Source organism: Lontra canadensis, unplaced genomic scaffold (assembly GCF_010015895.1).
Source record: "Lontra canadensis isolate GAN:19392208 unplaced genomic scaffold, GSC_riverotter_1.0 scaffold21, whole genome shotgun sequence".
Lineage (NCBI taxonomy): Eukaryota > Metazoa > Chordata > Mammalia > Carnivora > Mustelidae > Lontra > Lontra canadensis.
In genome coordinates this window covers 20,933,330-20,958,679 of record NW_022631015.1, presented here as the reverse complement: position 1 = coordinate 20,958,679, position 25,350 = coordinate 20,933,330, and positions in this window count along the sequence as shown.

The following is a 25,350-nucleotide window of genomic DNA, read 5'->3' as shown; positions in this document are numbered from 1 at the left end:
TTGTTACGTTATACAGTTAGTGGTTGATTATAGTTTGCCATGTTTTTCATCTTCATTCCCTCTTCCATTTAAGGCCACCAAACAGGATTCATTTTCTTCTGCCTTTAGAAATTCCTTTAGTTAGGATCTTTTGGTGGCAAATTCCTATGCGTTTTGTTTGCCTAAAAATGTCTTTAGTATCATTTTTAAAAGTTCTTTTTCCTGAAGATAGACTTTATCACGGCCCATTATTTCCTTATACTACATTAAATACATTATTCTGTGGTCTTCTGGAATCCACTGGTGCTGATGAAAATTTAACAGTTTGTCTGTTACTTATTTGAAAATCATTTGCCTTTTTTATGTTGGTTTTGAAAAACTCCTTTTCTTTAGTAGTCTGCAATTACCTGGCATTTGAAAACTCACCAGTCCTTTGGTTGGTGTTTCTCCAGTCATTTCAATTCTTGCAGCTTGTTCACTAGGAAATCCCTTAGTAAAGACAAAAGGAACAATATGTCCTGAATTTTTGAATGTTCATAATGGTTGTGCAGAGCCCTTAGAATTAAAGGTCATTTTGTGGGGACAGAGAATTTTGGCTCATATTTTCTTGAGTATCTTAACTTTCTTTCTCCTTTGACATCTGGTATAAAGCAGGCTGACAATATGGTTTTATTTCTTTAATAAATGAAAATCTTTTTGTACAAGTGCCCCCATTATTTTTTCTTTTTCTTGGAAGTTCAATAATTTTTGAGATTGTGTGTTGGTATTGGCTATTTTGGGTCAGTTTTCCAAGCTACATAATGTGCATTTCAGTATATATTTTTGGGATGCTTTCATGACAGGAATATTGTTGTGAATCATATTTTTTAGTATTTATTTTATTCTATTGCTTTGGTTTTTCTTTTCTAGGAACACTTATTATACATATATTGGTCCTTTTTTCCTCACTAATTTTCTGTCCCTATCATTTCTCCTTGACTTAAAGATATTCTTCCTATTTTCTCTTTTTCTTAAGGCAATATCATTGTGTTTATTCTCTCTTATGCTCCTTTTAATTTGATATTTATTCCACAACTTTCTTTTTTAATTTCTGATCCCATTCTTGGATTTTATTATATCTCTTCAAACTTCCCTTATTCAATCACCTAAGTTCTGAATTTTTAAAATTTTGATGTTTGGTTTTAAAGATTTTTTAAATTCGTAATTGCTTTGTTAACCTCTCTATTGAGGTACGGTTGATATACAAAAATCTGGATATATTCAGTATATACAACCTGACAAGTTTTGGAGGTAAGTGTATATCCATGAAAACATCACCACAGGGTCCCTAGACAATGAAATCCCCACAAAATGCTATGCCCAGAAAACCTAGTATTTTTAATGAGATCAAAGAAATAAAGAATAGTTCTTTGACTGCATTTAAATATATTGGGTTATAGATTTCTAAGAGTATATTTCAGTGGGGTTTCATTGTCTAGAGATGTATTACTCTGTATTTTATTCTTATTGTATTATAATAATTTCTATTGGACTTGATCACAAATCCCCTTTTGTTGCCTTTTTTTTCTGTCCTTTTTTAAAGTGAGATGCCTTTTTCTGTACTTTCAGGAGTAAATTGTAGGTATAGAGAAATTTCAGCCTCGCTGCTTTAGAACTCTTTCTTTTGTCACTTTAAAAATTAATAAAAACATGACTTAAACTTCCTGAGAACTATTAGACCTGTTCCCTTTCAACTTAATTCCTCTGCCCCCCCCCATTGATTTTTATAAATAAACTTTTATTAGAACACAGCTTCAGCCATTGACTTACCCATTCCCTTTGATGGGTATCATGCTGCAAAGTCAGATTTAAGTCTTTATGACCAGGATTCGATGGCTAGCAAAGCCTGAAATATTTGCTGTCTGACTATTTATAGAAAAAGTTAGGACACCTGGGTGGCTCAGTCCATTAAGCATCTGCCTTCAGCTCAGGTCATGATCCTGGAGTCCTGGGATCGAGCCCCATGTCAGGCTCCTTGCTCAGTGAGGAGAGGCTTCTCCCTCTCCATCTCCCTCAACCCCTTCCCCTGATTGTGCTCACTCTCTCTCTTTCTCAAATAAATAAATAAATAAAATCTTAAAAAAAAAATAAACAGTTAACAAAACCCTGATCTTTGTCGTCTCTGTTCACCCTATTACCTCTGTCTCTCAAATTGGATTAAGTTCCTAGAAACGTCTCCATAATGGTCTTTGCACTGAAAGAGGGCCTTCATTTATTAGTGCTGAGACTTCGCAGGACTGAGAATGCTCCAGGACCTCCCTCCATTATACGGCCTATTCAATTTCATTGAGAATCAGAGTTGGTGGGACCCCCATTAATTTTAGCTGCTGTTCCCAGACTGGTTTGTTTCTTGGAACACTGTTACAACTGTAATTCTTCACCCTGGAAATAGCAGTTGGATCCAACAGAGCAATTAGTTCCAGTGCCTAGTTTTTTTCTCTGGACCTTCCCAGCTCTTCAAGCATTGTCCTCTGGATTTTTTATGTTCCAGCACCAACTGGATGGGCACTTCCTCCTCTCCCCCATAGCTGTTTAGGTCCTAGCTCTGTGTGTGCTCCAACATTCACGTGATAAATTCAACTTCATCCTTTCATTTCCCCACACTTACAGGGGGTGGTAGCTGCTTCCTGCCATGACTTGCACTTCCTTCTTGCTATTTTGCCTGGTGCAGTCTTCTAATACCATTAGCCAATGCCTTATGTTGCATTCTTTCTTTCTAAATAACTGATATGGCTTCTATTATGCTGACTGAAACTTGCCTAATACCAGCATCAATATTCTATTTTGGTGAAGATTTTTAAAAATGGGTGCTGTCATACAATGGTGATGAGTATGCAAAATGATTTGAGACTAATTTGTCAGCAGTTACGAAAATTTAAATATGCATGTTTTGTTCCAGAATGTGATAGTCTATCTCATAGAAATATGTGTGCATAATGATATATGTATATAGGTTTTGTTGTGTATTATTTAAACTATTAAAAAATACAGAAAGAACTAAACATGCCTAAAAGGAGAGTTTTAGATAAAATATAAAGTATCGAATAACACAAAAGTCTATGCAACAATTAAAAAGAAAGAGACAGACCCACGTAATAGCCGGGACCAAACTCTAGAGCGGCTCATTAAATGGAAAAATGTGTCACAGAACAATATCTGTACTATTCTTTCATTTGTGATTAATGAGGTATATGTGTACATATATGAATGGAAAAAAAGACAAGAAGCTTCACCCTAAATTATTTCTGCTAAGGAAATTAAGTGTGTGGGTGACGATGTTATAGGATTTTTTTCTGCAATGGTGGTGCCCGCTCTTCTTGGCCACACCACTTCAAAGAATGAAGAGGTAGACCAGACAGAGTGGTGGGTAGCAAAGCAAGGGTTTATTGAGCTATAGGAAAGTTTATTGAATGATAGAGTACAAAACACCCCAAAGAGGGATGGAACCAGAGAGGGTTGCCACCAGAGTTTCTAAGTCTAGGGGGTTTTTAATGGACTTGTCAGCAGGCTGTTTTCATCTGATTAACCCTCCCTGCATCTGTCACTCAATCAGGTTTTTGTCACCTATCTATCATATGGGAAGTGTTTGGAGGGGGGGTTCCTTCCAGGGTGGTATAAAATCCTTTTAAGGGTGGGTTCCTCTTAGGGTGGGGGTCCCTTGTCCCTGCCTGCCTGCCTGCCTGCCTCCTATCGTTCCTCATTGAGAGGGTGATTTGTACATTTCATTTTTCATGAGTTTGTCTATCTTGACTCTTCCACAGCGATCGTTCATTCATGCATTACTAGTGTAATAAACTATCAATACGAAAAACAACCACAGCAAAGGATGAAGCCTGAGAAGGAGATGGGCTGTAAGAAGGAAGCTTAAAAAAAGGAGATGGAGGCTCTCTGGAGGGGAAGCGAGAAATGGCCTAAAATCAATGATGTCAAGTTGCAAGCGCTAAAAAAACAAACAAGCAAGGGCTGAAAAATGTTAATGAAACTTGATTCTGAAGACTACTCTCTTCTGAAGTCTAGACTCACATAGGCGTGCATCCAATAAACACTGATGATGTGTGATTTTAACACAAGGCCTTAAATGTGTACAGGAAGTGAGGAAGGGCCTAAAGCCATAGTTTTAAAAACAAAAGCTGAAGGAAGCCATATCTGACAGAAAACAAATCTTTCTATATTCTGAAAAAACGTGCATGTTTTAGTGTTCAGAATGTCATGCACCGGCCCTTCGTTTCTATATATTTCCTGTTTCAAGAGACAGGGGTTCCTGCATTCCTACTTTGTTTTCACTTTCTTATTATTAAAAATTTTAAAACTGACCATTTTAAGATTTAGGACCTTTTAAGGATTGACCACTAGAATTATCCAAAGCATTAAAAAAAAAAAAAAGAAAGGCGTGCATTTACTTCATGCTTCAAACCTTAATCAGCCTGAAAGTGGGAAAATATAAAGTGTATGTAAAAATAGATATTGTAATAGACGCTGTCTAGAAGAATAAAGACACTCAAGACAGTTTGAATTAGACTGTACTCTTTCAAAAGGTGTCTCATTTGTGTATGCAAAGCAAATTGCAGTCTGTCTGATAAAAAGGTATTCTAAGAAGTGCAAAGATTATTTGAGGTAAAATGCCTAGTTCTAAGCCAACAGAAGTCTCCAGGTTCATGAAAGAATTAATCTCAGAGAATACTTTGAGTTGAGCAGCTAATCTCAATGCACGTTGCTATGGACCAACTTCATTGACAACCAGCGTGCGGGAACACCCATGACTGGTAAAGAACCTGCCCAAGGCAACATTGAGAAAGGCGGCCATTACGCGTCTGTCTGGGAGTGCTGGTCAACAGCACTTGAAAACAAAGTGCCCTGTTGTGAGTATACCTTCCTCTTCCATCTCTTTTGTAAAGCAAAACTCCTTGCCTTTATCTCAGCAGTAGACTTTGAACATTTCCGTGGAATAGTATTCTTCTAAAACTTTACCCCATTCATGAAGAAATATTAATAAAATTACCATAAAACACTTACATAATTTGAACTCTTTGAGATTTTTTTTTTTGCCTTCTGAATTAAACACAGTGTATATATGCTAGGCATATCTCAAATGCTAGAAATATTTAACATTAAAATTGTTTCTATCTTTGAGTGATGAGATTGTAGGTGATTTTTATTCCCTTCGCTCTTCCCAAACAGCACATATTACTTTCATACCCAGAAAAAAAAAAGGTAGCAATTTTTGTTTTAATTGCATATTGTAAAAGTACGAATTTACAAGTTGGTTTTTTTTTTTTAAGATTTTATTTATTTGTTTGACAGAGATCACAAGTAGGCAGAGAGGCAGGCAGAGAGAGAGGAGGAAGCAGGCTCCCTGCCGAGGAGAAATCCAGAGGCAGGGCTTGATCCCAGGACCCTGGGATCATGACCTGAGCCAAAGGCAGAGGCTTTAACCCACTGAGCCATCCAGGCACCCCCGAATTTATCAGTTTTGATGAGAGAAAAGTAAGTTCTCCTACGATGAATTCATGGCCCCTGATGCTTACTGGTGGAGAGCTGGAAGTGGTTTCACAGGAATGCTCGGACTTTGTAATGGTTCTCAGTACTTTTTTCCTCTCTGGGCTCTACTGTGGACTGAATGCTTGTGTCTCTCCCAAAATTCACTTTTTGGGGGCGCCTGGGTGGCTCAGTGGGTTAAAGCCTCTGCCTTCTGCTAGGGTCATAATCCCAGGGTCCTGGGATCAAGCCCCACGTCAGGCTCTCTGCTCAGCGGGGAGCCTCCTTCCTTCTCTCTCTCTGCCTGCTTCTCTGCCTACTTGTGATCTCTGTCTGTCAAATAAATAAATAAAATCTTTTTAAAAAATTCATTTGTTGTAACCCTAACTGCCAGGGTAACAGAGTTTGTCCTCGGAGGCTTTGAGAGGTACTTAAAGTTAGAGGAAGTCACCGAGGGTGGGGCCCTCATCAAAAGAGACATGAGATCTTTTTCTCTGCCATGAGAAAATACAAGATGTCTGTCTGCAAACCAGGAAGAACGTTCTCCTCAAACACTGAATTAGCAGGCGCCTTGATCTTGGACTTCCCAGACTCCAGAACTGGGAGAAATCAATGTTTGTTGCCTAAGCCACCCAGTCTATGGTAATTTGTTTTAACAGCTTGAGCTAAGACAGGCGCAGTAGCTTCTGCACATCTCTTTAACTTGTATCAACTTCCCTTGAACCCAGAATCTACCAGCCATGGAAGAAGATTTGGTATGATTAGTGATGGAACTTGATGTGGGAAGCCATAGGTCCTATTGTTATAGTAAACAATGAATTGCTAAAGAACATTATATAAAACCTTTCATATCAAATACTTCAGTCAAACAAAATTACCCTCAAAATATAAGGGAAATGTGGTAGTATAGGAAGTAGATTATGACCCCAAAGAAAGCTATTCTACCTGTGATTTTTAAATAACTAGATATTTGACCCTTAGAAAGTCACTGAAATATGTTGGTCCTCATTTTCCCCATTTGCAAGTAGAGGATTGGATTAAATGATAAGTACATTCTTTTTCAGCATTATAATACCATGGTTTTCTTCATATACTTAAGAAATTCGTACTATCAACAAAATCAACAGAATACATTTTTTTCACTTTCTCACTTTTATTTATTTTTTATATTTATCTTACCTTTTTAAACATAATTATTTTTTTAATTTTCTTTTTTTTTTCCTTCTTCTTTTCTTTTCTTTTTTAAAGTAGGCTCCACACCCAACATGGAGCCCAGTATGGGGCTGGCACTCACAACCCTGAGATCAAGACCTGAGCTGAAATCAAGAGTCGAACACTTAACAGACTGAGCTGCCCAGGTGCCCCTGGTTTTATTTACTTATATTAATCCCATTATAGTTAACATACTGTGTTGTACTCATTTCAGGTGTTCCTTTTATTACTCAGTGCTCCTCATGGTAAGTGTACTCTTAATCTCCTATTTCACCCATACACTTCCCCACCTCCCCTCTGGAAACCCTCAGTTTGTTCTGTATAGTTAAAAGTTTGTTTTTTGGTTTTCCTCTCTTTTTTTTCCCCAGGGTCATTTGTTTTGTCTCTTAAATTCCACATATGAATGATATCACAAGGTATTCGTCTTTCTCTGACTGGCTTATTTATCCATCTATGTTTTTGCAAATGGCAAGATTTAATTCTTTTGTGTGGCTGAATAATATTCCATTGTACATCACATCATCCTTATCCACTTATTTATCAGTGGACACTTAATGTTGCTTCCATAGTTTGACTTTGTAAATAAGCTGCAATAAACATAGGAGTGCATATCCCTTTGAATTGGTGTTTGTTTGTTTTTTGTTTTTTGTTTTGTTTTGTTTTGTTTTTGTTTTTGCTTTTTACTCTTTGGGTAAATACCCAGTAGTGCCATAAGGTAGTTATATTTTAAATTTTTTTAGGAACTTCCATACTGTTTTCCACAATAGTTGCACCAGTTTGCATTACTATCAACAGGGCACTAGGGTTCCTATTTCACAACACCCTCACCAGCGCCTGTTGTTTCTTGTTGTGGATTTTAGCCATTCTGACAGGTATGAGATGAGATGTTTTTGTAGTTTTGATATGCATTTCCCTGATGATAAGGGATGTTGAGCATCTTTTCATGTGTCTGTTGGCCATCTGGACGTCTTCTTTGGAGAAATGTCTGCTCATGTCTTCTGCCTATTTTTTCTTTAGATTGTTTGGGTTTTTTTGGTGTTGAGTTGTATAAGTTCTTTATATATCTTGGATACTAACAACAGAAGAATAAATTTAAAACTATTCTCTAGTTCTTCTCTGGGAGTCTATCTCATGTGACCATGACAAAGTAAGCATCACAAAAAATTGAAAAATACATCTGTAATATTCTGCTCCATATTACTGTAGCATGTAGTTGGTCTACATGTGCACCAACAATCTTTTTTAGAAAATCCTTTCTTTCTTCCTTCCTTCCTTCCTTCCTTCCTTTACTTCTTTCAAGTAAGAGAGCTGGAGAGGGGCCAAAGGGAGAAGAAGAGAGAAGAGTCCCAAGCAGACCCCCCACTGAGCACAGAGCCCAAAGCAAGGCTTGATCCCAAGATCCTGAGATCGTGACCTGAGTGGAAACCAAGAGTGGGAGACTTAACTGACTGAGCCACCCAGGTGCCCCGTGTACCAACAATCTTACATAAGAATTTATTTAAAAGGGAAAGTATATAACCTAGATGATAAGGGAACCCTATTGCTCTAGCCTGTATATAAAAACAGGGTGACATTTTACCTTACCTGCCTGCTGTAATTTTTTACCTTACCTCCCTTATTTGTGACAGCCCTAACATATCCCCCACTAATTCCTTTTGTGTCACATCATTATTTAATTTGTGAATGGGAGAAATAAATGCCTTAATGAAAATCTCTGCACAGACACTTTATTCTTTTTTCTTCCAATCTGTTAAGATACGTAAGCATAAAATATTTCTGAAAGACAGTTGCCTTCAAATTGTTCCCATTTTTTTTTGTTCTTGTTGTTGTTCCCATTTTCTTAAGCCACCAATACATGGGATTAGATATTTTTATCATTATTATACATTTATATCATGAAGAATCATTATGCTGTTTTTTTTCTTGTGTCATTTCTGTCGTCCTTTCCTTTTCTCTTTTTCTAAGTAGGCCTGTGTTCTTTCTAAGGAGGGATAATGGAGGGCACACAAACCAATTGTAATGCCAACATACATATCATGTATTCATGTGTTTCTGGCTTTCTCAATGACTATCCCACCTGTCCAGGAACAATGGATCTGATCAGTAGGCAAATGGATCAAAAGTAGTGATTTAATACGGACGAGTTTTTTTTATCTGTGTGGTCTTGGCTGACATCATAGCAAAGATCTACATAACCCTTGCTCAGTCTGCAGAGAGTCACAAGTGTAGCTGATGAGAGATTCCACACATGGTTCTACCAATGCCTCTCCCACGGCCTGAAATGGAACAGATGCTCAGTAACTGTTTTTTGAATGAAAGAAGAAATTGTAATATTTTTGAAAACACTGTTTTATAACAACAAAGTGAGAGATTCTTCAAAGAGTTAAATGACAAAAAAATCCTTCACCTCCCCATGACATTATCAACCATTCCCTGTTGACCTGTTATATCCTTCTCTCGTGTCTGAAGTAGGATTTCTGATCATAGTTTGGAGAGAATCGATTAGAAAATATAATGGCTCCATTCTTGGCAGTTCCTAGCTTGATTGTTTAATTAATTCTCCCCTTTTGATGCATTTTCTACTGAATTTATTTGAAGGCAGTATAATCAAACAGGGAATTGTTTTTTGTTGTTGTTGTTCCAAGTTTGGACTTTGAAACTTGAAATTATCTTAATGTATAGTTTCTGAGGAAGCTGGTATGTTTGGATGGGGTGGAACTGTTTGGGGCAACTTCAACTTTTAGGCATAGTGCAATGGCCAGACCTTGGATGAACTGAACTGACTTTAAGAGACAGGGATAACTGTGTGTGTGTGTGTGTGTGTGTGTGTGTGTGTGTGTGTGAGTGTGCGTGTGTGTGTGTTTGAATCAAAGGTATTACTTATTTAGGTAGACACTGGAATATGATAGGTAGTTCAAATGGGCAGTCATGAGCAAAGCATGGGGAATGGACGGGGGAAATTCTGCTAGAAAGTGTTTAATTGAGTTTAGCCGGAATATAGATTTTATTTTAGTGACTTAATGGAGATAATGATGAAAATAAAGGTTGGTACCAATTAGTGGAAGAGTTCTAATTCCAATCTAAGGCTTTTCCAGTTAATTCCATTGGCAATGAAAGAATATGTAGTGATTTTCCAACAGGAAAATATCCCAGTGTGGCATTTTAGGGATATCTGGAAAAAGAGAAAAGAAAGTTGTCTGTTCATACTAGGTGTTATTAACATAGTTGACCTTTGGTAATAGATGAGCAACCTCATTTCCACTGCCAAGCCTACTCATCAATAAGGGTTTTAAGGAACTTTTGCAAGTTTTGCTTGGAGTTAACTTAGCCTGTGACTCTTACTAACTTTCTTGACAGAGATGAGTTGATAGATCTTTGCTTAGAAACCAGACAGGATGACCCTTGCCATCCCCAAGCTGATACAGATAGAACTTGGCATAAAATCCTCTAGGGAAGGTCTGGGTACCAGCTCTGCCATCTGACCACTAGTGGGCAGAAGCAGCCCTTGGTTCTGAGAAAAACTCCTATCTTACAGGGGAATCAGGGTCAACTAATTCAGGGGCAGCTCCTTTCACTGCTTAATCCAACCAGGCTGATTTAAGGATATAAACTGTAGATTTACTGCCTCTGTCCCCTGAGCACTGAGCCACCACCTCCCCTCTAAAAGTAATTCCACCTGGTAATTAACTATGAAATATGGAGTGGCCAGTGTCTGACCTGAGTGTTTGTGCCAAGCAAAAGTTTCGCTTGCATTTTTTTTTTCTTTCTCTCTTTCTCTCTTTCACTGCCAGTTTGTGTGTATGTGTGTTTTTAAGTATTAACTCTCATGGAAGCACATGCCTATTTAAAATTCCCAGACGATGAGTCAGACCCGTTCAGTGAGGTTCCTGGAGAGTCACATGATAGGGTTTGATGAAACTTCACCTTATGAAAGTTTGAAGGGGAAAAAAATACCAGAAGAGCTCTTTCAGATTTATACATATACAAGCCCTTACATCCATATATATACACTTGGGTATATGGACTTCCATCTATCATGCACATAATCTTGCCTATGTATATAAAGACATAAATACACACAACACAGAAAAACACAGAGAAAGACACATACACGCAGGAAAAGCAAATCTCTTTCTTTTTTTCTTCCATAGATATTCAAAACTCCGGTGAGTCAATAGCTCGTTCTGTTTTGAAATAAGAAGAAGGTAAAAGTTCTGTAGCCGTATACGCTACTCATGTATTTCATTTAAGTATTTACTTCCTGAACTAAAAATAGTGAGCCTGGCAATCTTGTGGCCATTGGGATAGAAAGCCAGCACTGCTGGGATGTACGATACGCAACTTGTTTCACTATGTTGATAGGATGCTTTAGGCTTGTCCTAGTCTGTAAAAGAATCTGTATTATAGGGCCAGTTGGTGGCTCAGTTGGTTAAGTGTCTGCCTTCAGCTCAGGTCATGATTCCAGGGTCCTGGGATCAAGTCCTGAGAGTCAGGTTCCCTGCTCAGCTGGGGGTACTGGTCTGCTTATCCCTTTACTTGTCCTTCTCCCTCCCTGCCCTTCCCCACTTTTGGGGTCCCTGTTCAGCAAGGCATCTGCTTATCCTTTTATGGATCTGCCCCTCCCCCTGCTTGTTCTTTCTCTCTCATTCCTCAAATAAATAGATAAACACTTAAAAAAAAAAAAAGAATCTATATTATAAATCACAGTTTTCTTCAAATCCATTTGGTGTTTTGTGGTATAATTAACATATCTTGTTATTCTGGACAATAAAATTAATAAGTCTAGTAATAAAGTATAGTAATAATAAATGACATCAATTTTGAAGTTTTTCAAATTAATTTTTCTACGTAATTTCTCTAAGTGTAAACTCATTCTGGGAGTGATTTTTGGAATATAAAAGCCTTGTTTGCTAAAGAACTCTAGATATAGGCAAGATTGGGTCACTTCTCATGAAAAATATGTTAATTATAAAATTATAAGTATTCTAGAAAGAGCTTGCTTCAAGATGAGTGAAAACAGAGGGCAAGGAGGCAGAATTCCTTCAAAGGGAAAGGTACTCCTCAAAATATTGAGTGCACACGTAACATTTTTAGGAGTACCTCGGTTTTTCATTTGTTTGTTTTTTGTTTTTAAAGATTTTATTTATTTATTTATTTATTTATTTGAGAGAGACAGAGCACAAGCAGGGCAGAGGGAGAGGAAAAAGCAGATTCCCCTGCTGAGCAGGGAGCCCAATGTTGGGCTTGATCCCAGGACCCTGGGATCATGATCTGAGCCGAAGGCAAATGCTTAACTGATGGGGCCACCCAGGTGCCCCACACCTTGGTGTTTTAAGATCTCATGGAGAAGGTAACACCTTCCACATCCCAAAGCCAAGACAAAAGTGGGAACTGGACAGGGAAGGAGGTAACTGTCACATTAAAATAAAATAAAAATTGGAAAGGGAATTTGACATTTCATGTGGGCCAGGGACAGGCACAATTTAGGAAGGACTGGAGAATAAGTATTTTCGGTTTTGCTGGTGACGTGGTCTCCACCGCAACCACTCTTCTCTGGGTTGTGGCGTGAAAGCAAAAATTGACTTTTTTGTAAAAGATTAAAAAAAAAAAAAGAAAAAAAGAGCATGGCTCTGTTCCAATATAACTTTATTTGTGGACACTAAAATTTGAATTTCATATAATTCCCGTGCGTGAAAAATATTCTTTTTAATTTTTTTCCCAGCCATTTAAAAATGTAAAAAAATGTTTTTAGCTTGCAGGCCGTCCAAAAATATGGGATGGATTTGGCCCAAGGGCTGTTGTTTGCCAGATCCTGAGATAGCCCATTCCCGTCTCTCCTCGATTAACTTGAGGGACAACCCAAGCCACCTAGCTGCTAATTTATCTGTTAGGGACCCTCGAGAAGACGGGATAATTAAAACTTTGCAGGGAGAGAACATCATTCAAAAAACAAATTATAAGGAAAAAAACTCTACTTAGAGGATTTTGAGAAGGCGTTAATTAAATAAAGAAGATGGCTTACAGGCGCAGGGCTGCGGCAAATGGAGACTTTCACCGGACCTCCACTGGTAAGAATGCCCAGCTAGATTAAGAAGTTTGCCAACTGACACTTGTAAGTTTATAAAAGATAAATAGAGCTTCATTTGTAGAACACATAGGCTGTGTTGTTAGGCAGAGACAGACCAAGTTCACTGTTGCTAAGAATCCTGTCAGATTAAATCAACCTGCAAATCTATAATTGTGACATCTTGTTCTCATTGGTACAATGCGTGCCACTGTAGTCATTATCTGAGAGCTCTCTCACTCTGAAGAGCATCAGTGTTTAATTATATTCTTTTATGAGACCTCATTTGTAGACATCCTCCTCCTTCGGAGTTGACTTTGCTCGGGAAAAGCAGGCCATTATGTTCAAGACTGTCCCCAGCAGTCCTGAACATTAGGTCTCTCAGCAGTGTCCTTTTAAAGAGAGTGTCCTGTGGAACCCAAACTCTGTGTTCTTGCTTCAAATTCTTTCGTTGTAAGTTGACAGATGAACTCATTCCCAATTCCTACAGGCCCTCCCTGTCTTCGTGAAGACCCAGAGAAGACGACAGGTTTGCAGTCTGTTCAGTCTGGCAGATGGATCCTATTCTTTATAACAAATGGGGGGAGGGAGCAATATTTTATGTCTCTATTTCAGATAAAAAAGCTAAAATTATAAGTTGAGAATAATTGCTTGGGTTCTCCGTGAGGAGAGGGATTTCAGTCAATGCAGGAAATGATGGTTGCTAAAGACCAGGGGTTGACAGACTATGGCCCAGGGGCCAAATCCGGCTCACCGCCTGTTTTTGTAAATGCGTTTATATTGGAAACCAGTCATGTTCATGCGCCAGGTATGGTCTGTGGCTGCTTTCCCGCTCCTCAGGCCAAGTGCAGTCATTGCAACCGAGACCTATGGCCGGCAAAATCTAAACTCTCTTCCGGTCCTTCAATAGAAATGTTGCTGACCCCTGCTGCAGACACTTGAAGTCACCGAGTTAAAAATACAAATGCATTTGAGGTAGCACTTTTTAGCAATACCCAAGGACTTTTTCAGAATTAAATCCCAGCATGCTATTTGCAACGTAAAACGAGACATGGTGTCTGCAGAACGTTTGCTCTCCTTTGTTCAGCTAAATTAACAGTAGCTAGCAACAAGGATTATATATTTTACCAGAATTTCAGAGAAACTCCAAATAAGGTTCTTTCAGGGAGGGGGTGTGTGTGTGTGTGTGTTTAACAGAAATAAGATTTCTGAGTTTTTTTAAAATTTTACGTTGAAATAGGAGGTCTACATTCCTGCTGTCATATCCCATTTAGGCAGGCCTGACAGTTCATCAATAACATTAAGCTTGGCAGGACAGGATGCTTCAAAAGTAAGACATTGCTCAGGTGCATTACCAAAGAACCACTGTCTCCTCCCTTATGTGGGAATTCTTGTTTTCCTAGCACCCTGTTGGGATAGGAATCATGCTACCTACTACCCTTGTCCAGAGCTCCAAAGATGGCAGGAGGGCTTTTCAGGAGACAGATTTGAGGATGAACAGATCTGGTAGAGAAGTTAGCCAACCACTTTATTCTTTCATTGGAGATGGTCAGCTCGTGGGGCCCATATACTCAACAGAAAATAATCTAGTTCAATGGAAGTTTGGATTTGTCAAAGAAACCACAGACTTCTTTAACTAAATGTAGGTATAATTGTTTTTCTTTTGCTCCCCCACCCCAGATTATTTTTACATGCATTCATTGTTAAAAAGTACTGCCTACACTCCGTCCCCCAGTCAGCAGGCAGTTGGATACTGAGATTTCATTTGACAGTTATTGAAAAGCTAGTTCTATGACTGGATACATAGGAGATTTTTAGAGTTCCACAAATGTGATTCTATTTCTAAACACAAACTTTTCCAAACTAGGATCCATTCACCAATGCCAAACTAAATGTTGTTTGTCAAATATGGCACAAGGAAATAAAGGAATATATAAGCATCTTTTCTAGAAATTATGATTTTTAGGATACATTTTTTTTTTTGAAAATCCAAAAGGAACACCAATACCCATCACTTAGCCTACTGAATGCTTAACCATTAATTATGATTTACTTCTAAAGGTCTTCTGTGAACAAGGGCTCACTATGTTGAGTGGCAGCTTGATTTTCCTTCTTTTGACATCTATTAAAAATGAGCTATGATGTCTTCAATCATATTAGCTCTGTGGTACTGTGTTATTCGTTGGGTGTTCCCAGGTGTCACCTGACAACTTTTTCTAGGATTCAAACCATAATGCTTTCTCCAGAGACTGTAATGAGAGGGACAGATCAAAATCAAGGGGACTGGGACCAAATTTCAAAACAAAAAATAAAACAAAACAAAAACACAAATCAAAGAAACAAAAAAACACATTTTTTGCACTCTTTCTCTCTTTAACCTACAAAATGAATCCTTCACCATGAGGGTGAAGTAGAAGAAACCAGTATAGGTATTTTCGGATCGTGGTGAGATTCAACCCTAGAGGTCTAATTTTTTACATGACAAGGCACCGTCATATTCTTTCATCTCTGTCTTATAAATAAGACTTATTATAAAAAACCTAAATACTCATTTGTCAAGATGCCTAACGTTGATATCGTGCTTTCCGGTTTAAGGAGCATTGCCGCATGCCTTGTCTCACTTGACCCCACACACTGGTATTTTCCCTCTGAAATGGAGCAGCCTGAGGTCTGCTGGTAACTGATTTTCCAAAACTCGTGCAGCTCCTAAGTGAAGGAGAACCAGCTCTAAACCTGACTCTGAGTCTTATGTTATTTGCAAGTGACCTCCCTGCCTCAGAAGGTAAATGAGTCAGAGGGGAAATCTGTGATCTCACAGTTATTCTTGTCAGAAAATCATGCGCAAAGCTCGAGTGGAATGGACCAGGGGAGAACTTCACCTCCCTTTGCTGTGACCCCGACAGGAAGCCTGTAAGGTTGCAGGTCAGGATCCCTTTCTCTGTATAGGGCAGAAGAGATGAATGATGTCATGTGCTTCCTTAGCCAAGGTAACCCATGCATCAAAAAAGAATTAAGAAGCAACCCACAGAACTATAAAGATTCAGAAAGGAAAATAACCAGTCTTTCTCATTCCACCCTTGGCTTCCTGAGACCATGTGATGGATTAAAGGTTGGTGAGTTCTTCCTCCTCCAATTCATATACTGAAATCTTAACCCCCAGTGTGATGGTGTTCGGCAATGGGGTCTCTGGGAAATGATTGCATGGGGGGGGAGGAGCTCTCATGAATAGGGTTACTGCTTTTCTAGGAGGAACCTCAGAGGGCCCTCTGCCTTCTTCAGCCATGTGAGCACACAGGGAGAAGACACCTGTCTGTGAACTAGGAAGTGGCTTCTCATTAAACATCGAATCTGCTGACTCCTTGATCTTGAATTTTTCCAGCCTCTACAATGATGCGAAATAAATTTCTGTCTTCTGTAAGCTCTCCATCCCACAGTATTAGCTGCCCAAATGGATTAAGACAGAGTCATGTTTTGGAAATCCGAATCATATCACTGGAATAAATTCAAATTCCCACAAGGTCTTGCTTTGTTTTGCTTCCCCTGCCCCATCCCCCCAACTCTTTCCTCTCTCCTGTTCTAACTTATTCGATTCGCCCACAGTAATCTTCCTGCATTGTTGACAACGGTTCATTGTTATCCTTGCTATTCCATGGGCCTGGGACGTGATTCTCTGAGATCTTGGGGTTTCCCTCTTCCCATCAAGGAGCTCTACTCAAATGGCAGCTTGATCAGAGACTCCGTCTTTGATCACTTCACCCATTTCTCTCTGTCCTGGTACCCTGATTTATATCTTCTTAGCATCATCCCACTCTAAAATTACCCTATTTATTTACGGGCGCCACTCTTCAAGATTTATGTTCCTCTGAGAGCACGTCAGCTCCTTTGGTGCATCTGGCCAGCTTTTTCACCAACGCCTTCCTCACTTCCTGGTGCGCAGTACACACTCCGTAAGTGAATGCAGAGTGGCAGGTGAGGGAATGTGTGTGGTCTTTGAAATACAATTTCCTCCCTCTATCTTTTTTTTAAATATACCCTTGCTGGTGATAAGGCAGGGCATATTATTTCAACCAAAGACAGAATATGACAGATCTGTCAATAGTAGGGCAAGAAATATACGGAACCACATAAGAAGGGAGGTCATGTGTTCGATCTGGAAGGAAAAAAGAAACAATTTCTAAATTCTTTAGGGATGAGTCCTATTTATGGTAACCATAAGCATTTTCACCTGTAAACATTTTTTCCACGAAGCCTGTTTGAAGCCTTAGTGTTTCAGCGTGGGGCCTCTTGTGATGTCAAGGCACCTGGGCGTTTGGAGGTGTCTTATGTTTCTAAACTGTCATTTGTTGATAGAGCATGCTTCTGTCTGAACAGAAAGACTGAGAAGACGCATTTAACCAGCTACTGCTGCGGTTCAACTCCTTTGAGGCAAATATATTTTGTATGGCCCCATATACTAGCAAGGGCCAGCTTTGAGAATATTGACTCCTCGAGGTCATTGGTGGCAAGTGGGAGTAGCTGAAATCCTGTTTTGTGTGACTGTGTGTGGATGGATGGGTTAAAAGCTGTATTTAAACGCTCTTGAAATAAATTTTTTAAAAGTTTTTTGTTTTTGTTTTTTTTTTTTATTTGCCAGAAGAAAAGAAAGAGAGAGAGCATGAGCAGGAGGAGAGGCAGGCAGAGGGAGAAGCAGACTCCCCACTGAGCAGGGAGCCCGATGCAGGACTCGATCCCAGGACCCTGAGATCATGACGTGAGCTGAAGGCAGACACTTAACCGACTGAGCCACCCAGGCGCCCCTGAAATGAATATTGTTAAAAAATAAAATTTGAAGAGCTAAAAAAGCACCACAACCGAATCAAGCAAATTCATTTCTGGAAATACCTTTTATTTGAGGAAAATACAACTTTCTCAGTTTCCACAATAGTCAAGAGTGGTGGTATTTCAGTAATGTCCGGCTTAGTTCTACAGTGTGTGCGAGAAAGGAGTTGAATTATACTCGTGACATCGTGATTCAATGAAATGTGGAAAAGCGTCTATACTTCAAGGGGACAAAATGTGCTCTTAGCACATTTCATCAGGAATCTTAGAAGGGATTTCTTTTTTTTTTTTCCTAAATAATCCAAATCAACTATCCCCCAGTGGGATCAGGTTAAAGAAGAGAGATGTGTGGTCGAGATAGTCAACGTGCAGTTGATTGCTGAGAAAAGCTTCCTTTTGGCCAATCTTATAAATTTTTCTGTCCTGATGACTTGGAGGCAGAACTGTAGATTTTGTCTTGGATATTTTTCCTGCTTGCCCTTCTGAAGCCTCTGCTTTTCCTTTTGGTAACCCTTATTCTCACCCCCTCCAGGCCCGAGACATATTTATTCTTCGTTTGTCAATTTTCGACAAGGCCTCCGTGGTCCCTGCACCCTCTAAAGATTCTTCTTTTATCTGCCATCAACATTTCTCATCCTATAGGACCTGGAATTTTGAAATGTATTTTGGCCTGTACGCTGAAATCAGCTACTTATTTTTTTATCTGAAATCACTTTTTTAAAGACTTTTCATTTATTTATTTGACAGAGAGAGAGAGAGAGAGAGAGCACAAGGAGGGGGAGTGGCAGGCAGAGGGAGGGGGAGAAGCAGGCTCCCTGCTGAGCAGGGAGCCCCAGGTGGGACTCGATCCCAGGACCCTGGGATCATGACCTGATATGCTTAACCGACTGAGCCACCCAGGTGCCTTGAAATCATTTATTAGCTGCAGTGTGTACAACGATGTACTGAGAAGGGTGTCAGGTACAGAGAATAATCAGACATGTGCTCCTCCTTCATGTGACTTGAGATCTTTGCTCATTGTCCTGGAGGAGATAATATGGTTCACAATGATAACTAAGTGGCTTATAACAGCAGAATATTTGCTTCTTAAAAGATACATAAGGACATAAAAGAAAGAAATGGTCCTTTAATAGGATGTCTGCTTTTTTTTTTTTTTTAAAGGTAGGTAGACAAGATATTCCAGGGAAAGAGATCATTTTTGCAGCTCTAAACGCGCTGTAGAGGCAAATTCTCATGCTGCTTATGCATGGGTCTGATGGTGGCACTAAAATTACTGAATTAAAGTTACTGTAACTAGAGGTGGTAGCTGGATAATGGCCTTCCGTTGACAACAGAATGCATGGACCAAGGTATTTATGCACGAAGTAGAAGGCCCTTTTAAGTAGCAAGAATCCAATTTCATTGTCATTATTACCATTGTGCCAAATGACTTGTAAAATAAAATAAATGAGATCTACAGCACCTCGCGAGCGAAGACAGCCCCCAATTCATCATCGCCCTGCAAAGCGGCACTCAGAGAGTCTCCAAATGAGGGTAGGAGGGAGGATTCGTTCTGACCTTCCACTGATCAGAACAAAGTGCTATTCTCGCTCTCACTCCACTGGTTTCTGACTAGCATAGCGTTTTTTGTATTGTCTTATTTCTCAGCCCTTCATAAATCAAAGTAAAAATCTAAAGAGATAGCAAGACCTGCTTCCTTGCTTTCGTTTGACGGAGAAAACTCCTTCTGCTGCCTTTGGAGTGATGCGTGCCTGAACGCGTAAGTAAACAGTAAACTCGAGGTGGAAACCGCTAAGTCCATAGCATCTCCCGCAGCATCACCATGGATCTCGGGGAGAAGCGTGTCCCGCACTCGTCACTGCCTCCCTTCAGATTGCACTAATTTCCTTTTCGCGACTGGCACACTGTCAGGAAAGTAGCAAGTGGCCGTGGGGCAGGGGAGAGCTGGGGAGAGCAGATTTTTTTAAACAGAGAGAGGAGAGTGAGAAACTGCAGCGTGAGCTGTGGTAGGATGTTTGGAAAAGTGTCTGTCCCCTCGCGTATCCTGCGAGCGTGAGGACAACACTTGGATGAAGCGTATTATCCAAAACGTACAGGATGTGGTTTTCTTAAGAACGGCCCCACATGCTACAGGGATTCCTTCAAGTCACCGGAATATCGAAAGCAGTTAAAACTTAGTCGTTCCTGTGGTTTTTGGTTTTTGGTTTTTTTGTTTGTCTGTTTTGCTTAATGTTTTGCTTTGCTTTTTTATGCTCAGAAGTCTCTATCTTGACATACCGTGACAGCAGATCTTGTTTAGAGAGATTTTCAAAGCAGCTGCCTGATGGATACCAGCGGGGACGCACTCATTCTTCTGATAGCCACTGAAGCTGGGCTGCATCCTATCCAGGTCCATTGTGATTGAGATCAAAGGGTACAGCTTCCCGAGTTAGACAAATCTGTTTCTGAAGCCTCGCCCATCCACTACTGGGGAACTGGGACGGAGTTACCTAAAACCACTGATCTTCAGATGTCCCATCTAGAGAGCTAAAAATATTTCCATCTTTAGTAGTTTTATTCTTGTTTGAAGAGTTGTTTGGTACATGCCCAGAAATTCGCTAAGTACTTTATATGCATAATGTCCATTAACGCTCAAAAGAATAATGAAGTATTAACCGCCATTTACATTTGAAGAAACTGTCATTCAGAAGTGTTAATTACTGGGGGGCCTGAGTGGCTCAGTCGGTTAAACATGTCTGGCTCAGGTCATGATCCCTGGGTCCTGGGATCAAGTCCCACAACAGGATCCCTGCTCCGGGGGGAGTCTGTTTCTCCCTCTGCTGGTCCCCCTTGCTTTTTTCCTCTCTTTCTGTCTCAAATAAATAAATATAATCTTGAAAAAAAAAAAGGGAAGATTTAATTATTGTGCTCAGTTTAACAGCTAGTAAGTAGCAGAGTCGAACTTTGTATAGGGTAACTACCACCGACACGGGGAAGGGCGACAGTGCCTCCCAGCACCAGCACTGGGCTCCTCCAGCTACCACCCCCACCCCGCGACCACCTCCTAAAGCAACACCAAGCCTCCCTCCCAGCCAAATAACTTCATTCCTCTTGCCACCCTATGGTGCTATGAGGCTTTTACAAGATGCGAAACCTACCTCACCCCCAAGTCTTGCCTGGGTTCCTGGCTGAGGCTAAGAACAAGCCTCGTGTGTCTCTTCTGAATTACAAACCCCTGCTCTCTCACCAGATCTGTCACTGGACCCCACTACATTCTGCCTAAATTTCACGAAGCTGGGAGTGCTCTATTTCCATTCGACGAGGCTTGGGATCCTAGACTTTACATCTTTTTTAATGCCAATGTGTATTTTATCTCCCTAAACCTTCCGGTCTTAACTATTTTTCTTTTCTATGATGACTCTCTTATCTGGTTGCAGATAGAACCCCTATTTGCTTTCCCCTGACTTACATTGATATATATGGACTTTTGTGCACACATGAATGTATGTACATATGCTCATATAAGTAACTATGCTGCTTGCTTAGAAAAATGCCTGTTCCCGTCCTCACTGCCATAGCTCCCCTGCAAGGTCGGTTAATGTCCAGTCCTAAGGCATGTGCTACCCTAAGAAATACCCAAAGACTCATAAATGCATTATTTTTTTCTCGTTCAACAAGTCGTGGTGGTTGGCAACACAATACGTACATAATATCGTTTATGAAAGACTGCAGAAAGGTAAAAATAAGTTAGAAATCAAAATACTTTATTCTCCTTTTTTGGAATAATAAACATCTTGAATCCAAAAATCCCCTCCTTTTTTTTTACTTTTTTTTTACTTACTAGTTAGATTTTATTCAAAAAACATTCTGCAACAAAAAAAATAAAAACTACCATCATTAAAATGAAACATAAAGGCAGAAAAAAAAATATGGCTTTTCCTCTCATGAAGGTCAGTTTGTTCCTTGAAACAGTATACCTAAGTGTTTTTCAAACCCGCAAATCTCAGGGTCAGTTCATTTTTCCTTTTCTCGGTACTAAATATTTCACTTAAAATAGGTAGGCCAATGATCCAGTATTTTCATTAATTTTATACAATACCTCAAGAATAAAGTATTGCCTTTTTGATAAAAAGCAGGGAGGATCTGCATGGTGTGTGGGTCCCCCTAATATACACCCACACTTAATCAACTGATTAAAAATTCTACCAGCGCCATTTATACATAGCCTGTTGTGATCTCTTCCTCCTGACTGTGTTAGGATGCTGGGATCTCAGCCCATGGAAAGCTACAGGGTCACCCCATCTGCAATGTCTGAGAGGGGACAGATAGCGGCCCTGTGTTTGTAATCACAATTAGCGAAATAAGGAAAAATCCACTGGGAAGTTTTTTTTCAGGATATCTGAAACCAGTTATTAATCCAAAGGAGTATAAATCAAAAAAAGGAACCATCATGCCTTCAAATCAGGGACCCAGGGGACCCAAAATAAGAAGGTTTGAAACCAATTGAAAAAAATAAAAAAGTCTGAATTCCATCAGTGAGATATCAGATCTGTGCGACTAGTTTCGGTGACGTTTTTGTGGTCTCCGGTATACTTATGTTGGAGTTAATTAAAGAAGCAGACAGGAAATGAACCTGTGCCTCAGGGCTAGGCTGTGTTGGAAATAGACACGAAAGTGCAATCTGGTCCTACCTTGAAGGACAGAAAGAGCAAAGGCCCTCCTTTGTGTAGTAACCATTCTCATTTGATCAGAGGTGTTTTGTTTTATTTTGTTTTGTTTTGTTTTGTCTGCTGGCTGAGGAAGAACATGGCCCTTGGATGCTTTTCAACATGGCGCCTCAGGCATTCCTGGCCATCACTGGAGGTGACCTATCAAGACCTTCCCACCACTGCTTAACCAGCTGTCACCTTCTGAGAGGTGCATACAACACCAGTAAATCACCACAACACACATGGCAGCACATGATAAATATTGGAAAGCAATGTAACAGGGAAACTTGGTTGAGAACAATGATTTCTGACCAGGGTGAAAGCACAAGTCTTCACAAATGGAGTGGCCTTTGAGTCAAGTAAGCCTTTTTATAGCATAAAAGTGGAGAAGATACAGAGGGATGTTAAGTAGTGTTTTCCATTGTGAAGATGAAAATATATTATGTGAGCGTGGATTTTATAAGTCTGCTACATGGGCCATCATGTTTTAAATCAAAGGGGAGGTAACCTTCCAATAAATGGCTCAGATAATTAAAATATTCATGTGTCCCTAAGACTGATTTATAGTCTCCAAATATAGAACTGAAGAATGAGCTCCAGAATTTGGTAATTCTCTATTTCTAAATGTAGGCACTATTATTTATGAGAATACTAATTCTTTTTTATGGTGGTTACATAAACAACTGTTTCTTTGAGTTTAAAAAAAGCTATTAAAGTATTGGTCTCATAAAAACAAAATAAATCACGTAAGTAATTAAATTTATAATAAAGGCTTTATTTGTGGGGCATTTGCATGTGATTTATTCCTAACTCATCAAACATTCATTTCACATGAGCATGAGGGTACCAGTCCCTTCATGTAAATATATTTGTGTTTGAAGTTAAGGAAAAGATCAAGGGAAGCCTATATTCTGAGCTTAGATAGAAGTAAATGTATGTATTTGTTCTTTCAAGTATATATAGTGACTTGTTCTTGGGGAAAAAAAAGAAAATACCTTCATATACATGGACAAACTCCTCTAATGACAAACAAAGAACAAATTCCAGCACTTTGGTACTTTCTCTTGCTTCCAGGAAAACCCAGTTAAGAAAACTTTCTAGAAACAGACTCAGGGCCAATCCCAGTATCCTGCTCAGGGTTGTTTTATTTCCTTTCTTTCTTTCTTTTTTTTTTAACGAGTTTTTAAATTTATTTTTATTTGAGAAAGAGAGAGAAAAAGTGAGTGGGGGAAGGGACAGAGGGAGAGTCGAAGAGCAGAGCCCGCTGTACTTTCGATGAGCGCAAAGCTGACATGGGTCTCTATCTCAGGACCCATGAGATCATGACCTGAACTGAAACCAAGAGTCAGATGCTTAACCGACTGAGCCACCCAGGCGCCCCTTCGTTATTTTGTTTTATGTGTTTGTTTGTTTTGCCCGTGAGGAAACCATTTCACCAGGTAAAGACTAGGATCATTGCACACAGAAGAGAGGCGTTTCTGCACTCTGTTGAACTTGTGGTTTACACTGCATCGTGTGTCACTGTACTCCGTTTCTAGAGCTGCCATCACAAATTACAACAAAACTGCATGGCCTAGAGCAACAGAAATTTATTCTTTCACAGTCTGGACACCAGAAACTCAGAATCAAGCTGCTGGCAGGGGTGGTTGCTTTTGGAGACTGTGAGGCAGAATCCGCTCTATGATGCCTCCATGTTTGGGGAGCTCCAAGGGTCCCCTGGCTCATCATCATATCACCCCAATTCTCTGCCTCCTTCACATGGCCTTTTCCTCTGTGCCATGGGTCCCTTTCTCTACCATTGGGCCCACCCTAATCCACAAAAATCTCATCTCCATAGCCTTAACTTAATCACATCTGTAAAGACCCTTTTCCAAAATGAGGTCCCACGTCTGAATAAGGAATATTCACAGGTTCTAGGTGGATATATCTTTGCGGGGGGGCACCTTTCAACCAACTACAGTCATGTTCTGCTATTTTTCCTGTTCTCCACATTGTAAGGTAGCTGATTCTGCTCCTCTTTCATTAACGATGTTAAATTAAATAAAAAATAATACGTGACTCCGAAGAGTGAGATTTTGCTCTCTTCTGATTTTATTTGGCTTTGTTAATTGATGTAAATTTCATGCATCTTTTACCTGATTATAAGACATTGCTCTAAATCAAGACAGCTTAATTTTATCTCATTCTTAAAATTCCTCAAACATGATTCTAGCTAAAAGAAAATAAGAAACAGCTATTTGTTTACTTTCAATTAATGATTTAGTTATATGTTCTCCCAGAACATAAGAATCCATCTATTGAATTGTTAATGTGCTATAAAAATATTTTAATGATAGACATGATGTGGGATAGTTAAAATAAAATGTATGGGCTTCATCCAGAGATGGATCTGGCTATCATGCCTAGCTCATAGCTTAGTGCTTTCAACCTACTTGATTTAAGTTCATCATCCAATCTTCTGTAGTCCTTGTTTTCTCATCTGTCAAATGGAGACATAAATACCTCCCATACTTGTTTATGATGAGGATTAGACATAATATAGGTAATCCACCTAGTGCAAAGCCTGGCATGTAGTATTTATTTTATAAATGTATCTAGTACTTATTACAGTCTTTGTGTATGAAACAAATATAAAAGGGAATTTTATTTTTAGAAAGAGAGAGTATGCATGCATGTGTTCTAGAGAGAGAAAGAGAGAATATTAAGCAGGCTCCACACCCAGTTAGGAGCCCAAATGCAGGGCCGATCTCAGGTCCCTGAGATCATGACCTGAGCCAAAATCAGGAGCCAAGTGCTTAACCTACTGAGCTACCCAGATGCCCCTGAAAGGGAATTTTGATTCTTAACTTGTTCATTTCATTCATTTAAATACTGAACGGCTTCGTCCCTGGTATTCCATAGGTTTGCGTGATGTGGTGGAACACGAAAGATTAAGTGCTTGCGTTATGTCCCAGGAGTTTCTTCAGTGGATCTGCTTCTCTGTCCTCTCATTCCTATTTGTCATGCTGATGTCCTCACTCTTCCCTGACAATATGATTCTCTTTCCTGCCTGTCGGCTTGCTCACACTGTTTGAC